General features: G+C 51.4%; 1 pseudogene; it reads left to right on the plus strand.

Moving 5' to 3' along the window:
* Positions 1-791: 791 nt before the first annotated feature.
* LOC142255476 (U2 spliceosomal RNA) lies at positions 792-997 on the plus strand (annotated as a pseudogene).
* Positions 998-7,275: the final 6,278 nt, after the last annotated feature.

The raw sequence follows: 7,275 nt of genomic DNA on the forward strand, positions 1-7,275 counted from the left end.
GTCTTACCTGCGTTGGTGTAGAAGTGGGTGTCCTGTGGTGGAGTCAGCTATGTGCAGTGGTGGCCGTGGGTTCTTTTATGTGCGACCGTAGTAATAGCTGCGCCCACTTCCTGTATGGGAGTGGAATGCAGTGAGGGTAATGGAACGCACGCCTGCGCATTTGTGTTTAACGTCGCGCATGTGCAGAACGGAGAAAAGGCTGCGCTCACTTCCTAATGAAAGGGAGTGAGACGCATCTGGGAAGGGAAGGGAAAAGATTAGGGTTTGGGGATGATGAAAGGGCTTTCTACGGGCAAGGATGGCAAAGGGTGGCAGTGACGGAAAGTCAGGCAGCCTGTCCTGTCCTGTCCTGTCCGTCCGTCTTTTTGTATCATGAATTGGAAAGACTGCAAGGGGGAGGGGAGGTGCTTGTGTCCAAAAGGAGGAGTTATTCAGATTCATTGCAGTGGGCGGCGGCTGCAAAAAGCACCATTCTTCTTGTTTTTGCTCTGCAAAACAGCCTTTTCAAGGGTTGGCTTGGGTGACAAAATGTCTTCTGTAGGCGTGGGTTTGTCTCCCTCTCCCTAAGATGTGTCCGGTATAGGCCAGGGTGCCACTCAAGGCCGTAACCAATTCGGGTTATAGCTTCTCGGCCTTTTGGCTAAGATCAAGTGTAGTTTCGGAGGACGCTACCTTGGTCGGTACTGGAAGGTGCCTGGGATTGCACGTCTGCCGGCCTTGAGGAAGTGTGTGCGCCTTCTGGTGACACATAGCCCTCTTGTGCCTGGACGGTTCCCAGGCAACGGGAGGCGATCACCTTTGTTATTTTGAAGTCCTACTGATAAACAGAAAAAAAAAAAATTAAATCTGTTCTTATCAGTTTAATATCTGATACGTCCCCTCTCTGGGGACCATATATTAAATGGATTTTTAGAACAAGGAGATGGAAAAAATCTTGCTCTGTCCACTCCACGCATTGACCTGGTATTGCAGTACCTCCAGGACTGGTGCACCCCTTCTTAACCCAGTTTCCAAAAGCAGAACTCAATTCACCTGATTCAAATGAGCCCCATTAGTGAATTGAAAGAAAGCAAAAACTTTATATGCACCTCAATTTGGCCAATTCACTTTTCACACTTTCACCCTTTTTTTTATCTTTCACACCTTTTACTTGCTTTATTGATGCAAAAAGCTGTGCCAAATAGCAAACTCATCTCCACTCAACTTGACCAACTCTGCTATGTCCCGTGCAGTATCTTATTCTCAGTCTTATCTAGATCATTTGCAATTGAATAGAATAGATCCCTTTTGGCTGCTTATGACTGTGTAAAATATGTAGTTTTACTGGGCTGGGATGAGAGAATCCATTGAAGCATGGTGTAGGGATTGTGGTTCCTGTGTGCTAAGAACAGAGGCTGGCACCAGCCAGAAAGCCCCATTGCAGCCAATAATCACTTAATAACTTTTTCAACTTGTCATCATATGGGAGGCCTTCCATTCCTTGTAGTAGTCTAGTTGCCCACCTTTGAACTGACTCTAACTTCTGAATGTCCTTTTTAAAATGTGGAGCCCAAAACTGGTTCCCATATTCCAGATGTAGCCTTACAAGTGATTTATAGAGGTGTAACAATACGTTGGGATCACGGGATCTAATCTCCCTTTTTATACACCCTAAAATCTTGTCCCAAGCAGCATTCCATCAGCCTCTGGAAGGTTCCTGGCGCATTGCACAGCTCGAAGGGCATGCTTTTGAACTCGCAGAGACCCATAGGGGTGGCGAAGGCGGTCTTCTCCCGGTCTGCCTCAGCAACGGACACTTGCCAATAGTGACTAGTGAGATCAAGGGTAGAAAAATAATTTGCAGTTCTCAATGCAGCTAGCGATTCCTCAATACGGGGAGTGGTGCCGTCCTTCTTTTTTAACAGGATCAACAGAGCTGCCCAAAGGCTACAACTGTCACGGATAACCCCAGCCGCCTTCATGTTGCTCAACATGTCCTTGGTACACTGGCAATGTGAAGGTGGTATTGGCTTATAGCTCTCTTTGATGGGTGGGTGTGCACCTGTGGGGATGTGGTGTTGGACCCCTTTTATTCCCCCAAAATCTAGCGGGCTTCCCACCGGTAACCCGCTCCCCAGCTTGGATGGATGCTGAGGGAGCCCCTTTTGCCCGCAGGCTCTGGCCCTGGGAACTGTAGCCTTGGCGGTGACTGTGCTTCCCTCTACGGTGTGAGCTGTTGCCTTCAATCGGGTCTTGACTGCTGGGAAACCCTGGAGGTTCCTGTCGCTAACGGATTTGACCGGTTTTACGGCGACTCCTAGCCTGGTCGGGGTCCGTAGGCCCTGCCGGATGGTGCTGGCTTCTCTTCACTCCCCGATCTGGTACCGGCGGGCCACCGCCCATCCCCGGTCCGTACGGTTCACTCCAATCAGCCTCTCCTGCAGAAGGTCACCACCGTCTGCCAACCTTGCTGAGTGCCCGGGCCACACACCCGGACACGGTCAGTCTCCTCTCCTCTTCACTTCTCTAACTCCAAAACTGATCTCTAATCTGACTCCTTTTCCCGCCTCCAGGACTGTGAACTCCTCGGTGGGTGGGATCAACCGCCTGGCCCACCCCCTGGTGTGGACATCAGCCCCTGGAGGAAGGCAACTAGGATTTGTGTTTAGCTTCGGTGTGCCTAGCCGGAGTGTAGAGTGTGTTGGTGTAGTACCTGTGACGACCTGGCTTGTCCAGGGTGCCACATTCCCCTATAGTAAAATGCAGACCGTCCGCGGGCTGCCCGTCCATCACCGGTTTTATTTTCACAACTGAAAAAGAATAAAACGGTAAAACATGTAAAAGCATCATAAACATTTTACAACGGTACAGCTTCCGCTCTTCTCCCACCCAAACAACCTGGCCCTGATGCTGCCCCTAAGAAGCGGGCAGCACCCCTTGACCCCAGTCCAGCACCAAGTTGCCCGAGCGGGTTCTGTCTCTTTCAGGGGGCCCACGTCCAAGGGGACCCCTGAACCCCCGGAGGATCGCCACCGGTTACGATAGTGGCGGGCCTAGGCCATCCCTTTCCTCCAGGCCCATCCTCCCAAATCAGCCTCTCCGGTGGCGGTAACGGTGTCAAGCCAACAAACATTTTTATTTACATTGCACTAAGTTTGTGGTTGTCCTGCAAGTTCTCGGGCTTGTCCGTAAGCAGTTCCTTACGCAATGGTTGCACAGTCCCTACGGGGACAACAGTTGCCGGCAACGGCCGGTTTAATCACGGTTCAATCAGGTAAACTTCTTTGGTTGATCATCTTTACTTATCATTTAAAACTTTCAAACTGGTACACTCAACACATAAAGCCCCCCCCTTTTAAAGAGTAGTTTCCCTGTACCTAAGTGGGGGTCTACCTAGGTTGGGGCGAGTGGACCTTCGGGGTCCGGTGTCAGTGGTGACAGGCAGTGGGGCAGAGGGAACAGTCAGTTCCTCCTCCCTGCTATCATGTGGGGCAGGCGGAGGCGTAGGGGAGCTGGGTACAGGTACATCCCTGGGCACTGGCTCGCGGTTAACCGTTTCCATCATTTCTTCATCCACGGGTTGTGGGAACAGTATCACTGGAAGGATCACCGCACCGTTCTGTGTAGGCCAGTCTGCTGGAAAATCACCCATCATGGTGTGGATTACCTCTTTTTCCTTCTCCACTGGACTGGGAACTGGAGCCTCATCCGCTACTCTCAATGCTGGTGGGCACTTCTTCAGGTGGTCTCGGGAAACCGTGGCCAAAGTCCCCCCCTGGTCACGGCTGATCTGGTAGGCCTTCCCATTCTCCCATCCTGTGGGCTGGACTACATACGGGGTTTTTTCCCATTGATCATCCAGCTTGTGGGCCCTTCTTTTCCGCTTCAGCACTACATCCCCAGGTTGGAAGGAACCGGCAGGCGCCTTCTTGTTGAAGCACTGCTCCTGTTGTCCCCGACTCCGGCACAAGTTCTTTTCAACATACTCCTGGACCTGTCGGTACTGTGTCCTCCGCCGAGTGTCCCATTCAGCTGTCGACAGGAGTGCTTCTGAAGCTTCCAAGCCCATTTCCAGATCCACTGGTAGCCGGCCGGGACGAGCTCTCATCAGGTATGCTGGAGTGCATTTCGTAGAGCTGGAAGGGATGTTGTTGTACATATCGACCAGGTCAGGTAGCTTCTCCAGCCACAGGTTCCGTTCTTCCAGTGGTAACGTCTTGAGGAGGCCCAGGACCAAGTGGTTCATCTTTTCACAAATGCCATTGGTTTGGGCGTGGTAAGGCGTGGTCCGGATTTTCTTGCAGCCGTACAACTGGCAGAATTCCTGGAATACCTCTGCTTCAAAGGCCGGACCCTGGTCGGTAAGCACCCTCTCCAGGTACCAATGCGGTCAACAGAAATAAGCCTGGAAAGCCTTAGCAGCGGTGCGGCCGGTTAAGTCCTTAACTGGGACAACCACCAGGAACCTCGAGTAGTGGTCTACGATGGTCAGAGCGTAGGTGTACCCACTTCGGCTGGGGGTGAGCTTTACATGGTCAAGGGCAACCAGCTCCAGCGGTTGGTGTGTAATGATCGGGTGTAGGGGTGCCTTCTGGCTGGCCTCGTCCTTCCTTCTCAATGCGCAAGGGCCACATTCTCGGCACCAGTCCTCCACAGATTCCCGCATTCCACTCCAATAGAACCGCTCTCTTAACAACATCTCTAGCTTCTTCCACCCGAAGTGCACTGCACCATCATGGTATGCTTGCAGGACGGTGGGCACGTTAGCCTGGGGAATCACCAGCTGACGGATCTTCTCGTGAGTCTTTGGATTAATCAGCTCGCGATACAACTTCCCCTGGTGTAGGTATAGCCGGGTCCTTTCTTGCCACAGACGTTGGGCTTCGGCAGGGGCAGCAGGGTCTATACCAGCAGAACCCTGTTCCACTAGAGTCTTGACCAGGCGGACAGCAGGTGCCTGGTCCTGAGCTTCCTGCCAGTCCTGTCGGGGCAGCGGATCCAGGTTCACCCGTTGTTGGTAGACGTGCACCTTCTCAGTGAATGGCCGGTGAAATGCAGGCAACTCGATCTCTTCGAGGTCATCATCCTCTGGCCCCTCTTCCGACAGGTGGGGCATCCGGGAGAGTGCATTGGCATTGACGTTGGTACGGCCGGCCCGGTACTTGATGGTGAAATCGTAGTTGGCTAACCTGGTCACCCACCGCTGCTCCAACGCGCCCAGCTTGGCCGTATCTAGATGGGTCAGCAGGTTATTGTCTGTGTACGCGGTGAACTTGGCTGCTGCCAGGTAATGGCGGAACCGCTCGGTGATAGCCCACACCAGTGCCAAGAGCTCAAGCTTGAAGGAGATGTAGTTCTCAGGGTTCCTCTCAGTCGGTCGGAGTTTTCGGCTAGCATAAGCTATTACCTTTTCCCTTCTGTCTTGGACCTGGGATTTAGGAAAAAAACTGTGGAAGAAACAAGCGCAGAAATAGGGTCTTATCTGGTAGACAAGGGTATGCAAAAGTAAAGACAGGTACTCACCTGCTTCAGTTGTGACTGGCACAACTCCAATGTAAGCATATAAGCTGATGATGTAGCAGTGGTCAGCAGCAGCCCCGATGCAGAATTGGCAGAAAACAGATGGCTGGGAGAAAAACGGGTTAAATGCGGGTTAAACAAGACAGTACAAAAAAGTTGGTCATTCTTTTTTTGTACTGTCTTGTCCTGATGAAGAAAGTGGATATGCTTTCGAAACGCGTTGACTTGTGCCAATAAAGGAAAGGATTTATTTTATCCATCGGATTCGTGGTTTCTAGCGCAGCATTTAACCCGTTTTTCTCCCAGCCATCTGTTTTGGACCTGGGATAGAACAGCCCCCAAGCCCACATTGCTGGCGTCGGTGTAGAGGATGAATGGGCGGCTGTAGTCAGGGTACGCTAGGATTTCCTCTCCGGTCAGGGCTGTTCTCAGCTGGCGGAAGGATTCCTCATGCTTTTCTTCCCACACCAATGGGGCTACTAGGGATCTACCACCCTTGGTCTGTCCTACGAGGAGGTCTTGCATGGGGGCAGCCATCTTTGTGTACCCCTTAATGAAGCGACGGTAATATCCCACCAGGCCCAGAAACTGCCTCACTTCCCTCACTGTGGTCGGTCTCGGCCAGTCTTGGATGGCGGTGATCTTCTCGGGGTTGGGGGCGACACCTTCCGCACCAACCACATGTCCTAGGTACTGCACTCTGGGTTTCAGCAGATGACACTTTGAGGGCTTCAACTTCATCCCATACTTGGCAAGGGACGCGAACACCTCGGCTAGGTGCTCCAGGTGGGCTTCATACGTCTGTGAGTACACAATCACATCATCCAAGTACAGCAAAACGGTCCCATAGGCAGTCTTCTCTCGGTCTTCCGGTGCCACGGCCACCTGCCAGTACCCGCTGGTGAGGTCAAGGGTGGAGAAGTAGTTAGCGGTTCTCAGCGAGGCCAGGGACTCTTTGATGCGGGGCAGAGGGTAAGCATCCTTATGCGTTATCTGGTTAATCTTCCGGTAATCCACACACATCCGCATGGTGCCATCCTTCTTCTTAACCAGCACCAACGGAGCGGCCCAGGGACTACAGCTGTCCCTAATAACCCCTGCCTCCTTCATGTTCCTCAACATGTCTTTGGCGCATTGGTAGTGCGCAGGGGGAATAGGCCTGTATCTCTCTTTAATAGGGGAGTGTGTACCGGTAGGGATGTGGTGTTGAACCCCTTTAATCTGCCCAAAATCTAGAGGGTGCTTGCTAAAAACCCGCTCATACTCCTGTACCACCCGGTATACCCCTTCCTTGTGGTGTATGGGGGTATCATCAGTGCCGACATGTAGCTCTCGATACCACTCGCCTAACTCCCCCAGGGATGAGTGGGAACCGGCAGCAGGCGGTGTGACCGGGGGAACGGCTTCATGGATCGTGTGGGGATCTAGAGTGAGCAATTTGGCAAGGGTAGCGTACCGGGTGGTGCATGAATGCACACATATTGGTTTTATAATCTTATTGTATTACTTTATATTCTTATTTCACTTGTGCATATCTCCACCATAATCCTGGCTAAGAAATATAGCTTTTTTTGGGGTACACAGGTAGTAAGGTCTTCTTTCTATTTCTTTAGGGGTGATATAGCCTGGTGGAACTCTAGACCTCTAACATTATATATGCACCCTTTTTCTTTATGGTTCTTGGACACCTTATAACATTCTTCCATACATATATATCTTTCTCATAAATTATAAATAATTAGGCATTTTTATATATTTTATTTACATTTTCATAAA

The sequence above is a fragment of the Anomaloglossus baeobatrachus genome, chromosome 10 (genome assembly GCF_048569485.1).
Source record: "Anomaloglossus baeobatrachus isolate aAnoBae1 chromosome 10, aAnoBae1.hap1, whole genome shotgun sequence".
NCBI lineage: Eukaryota > Metazoa > Chordata > Amphibia > Anura > Aromobatidae > Anomaloglossus > Anomaloglossus baeobatrachus.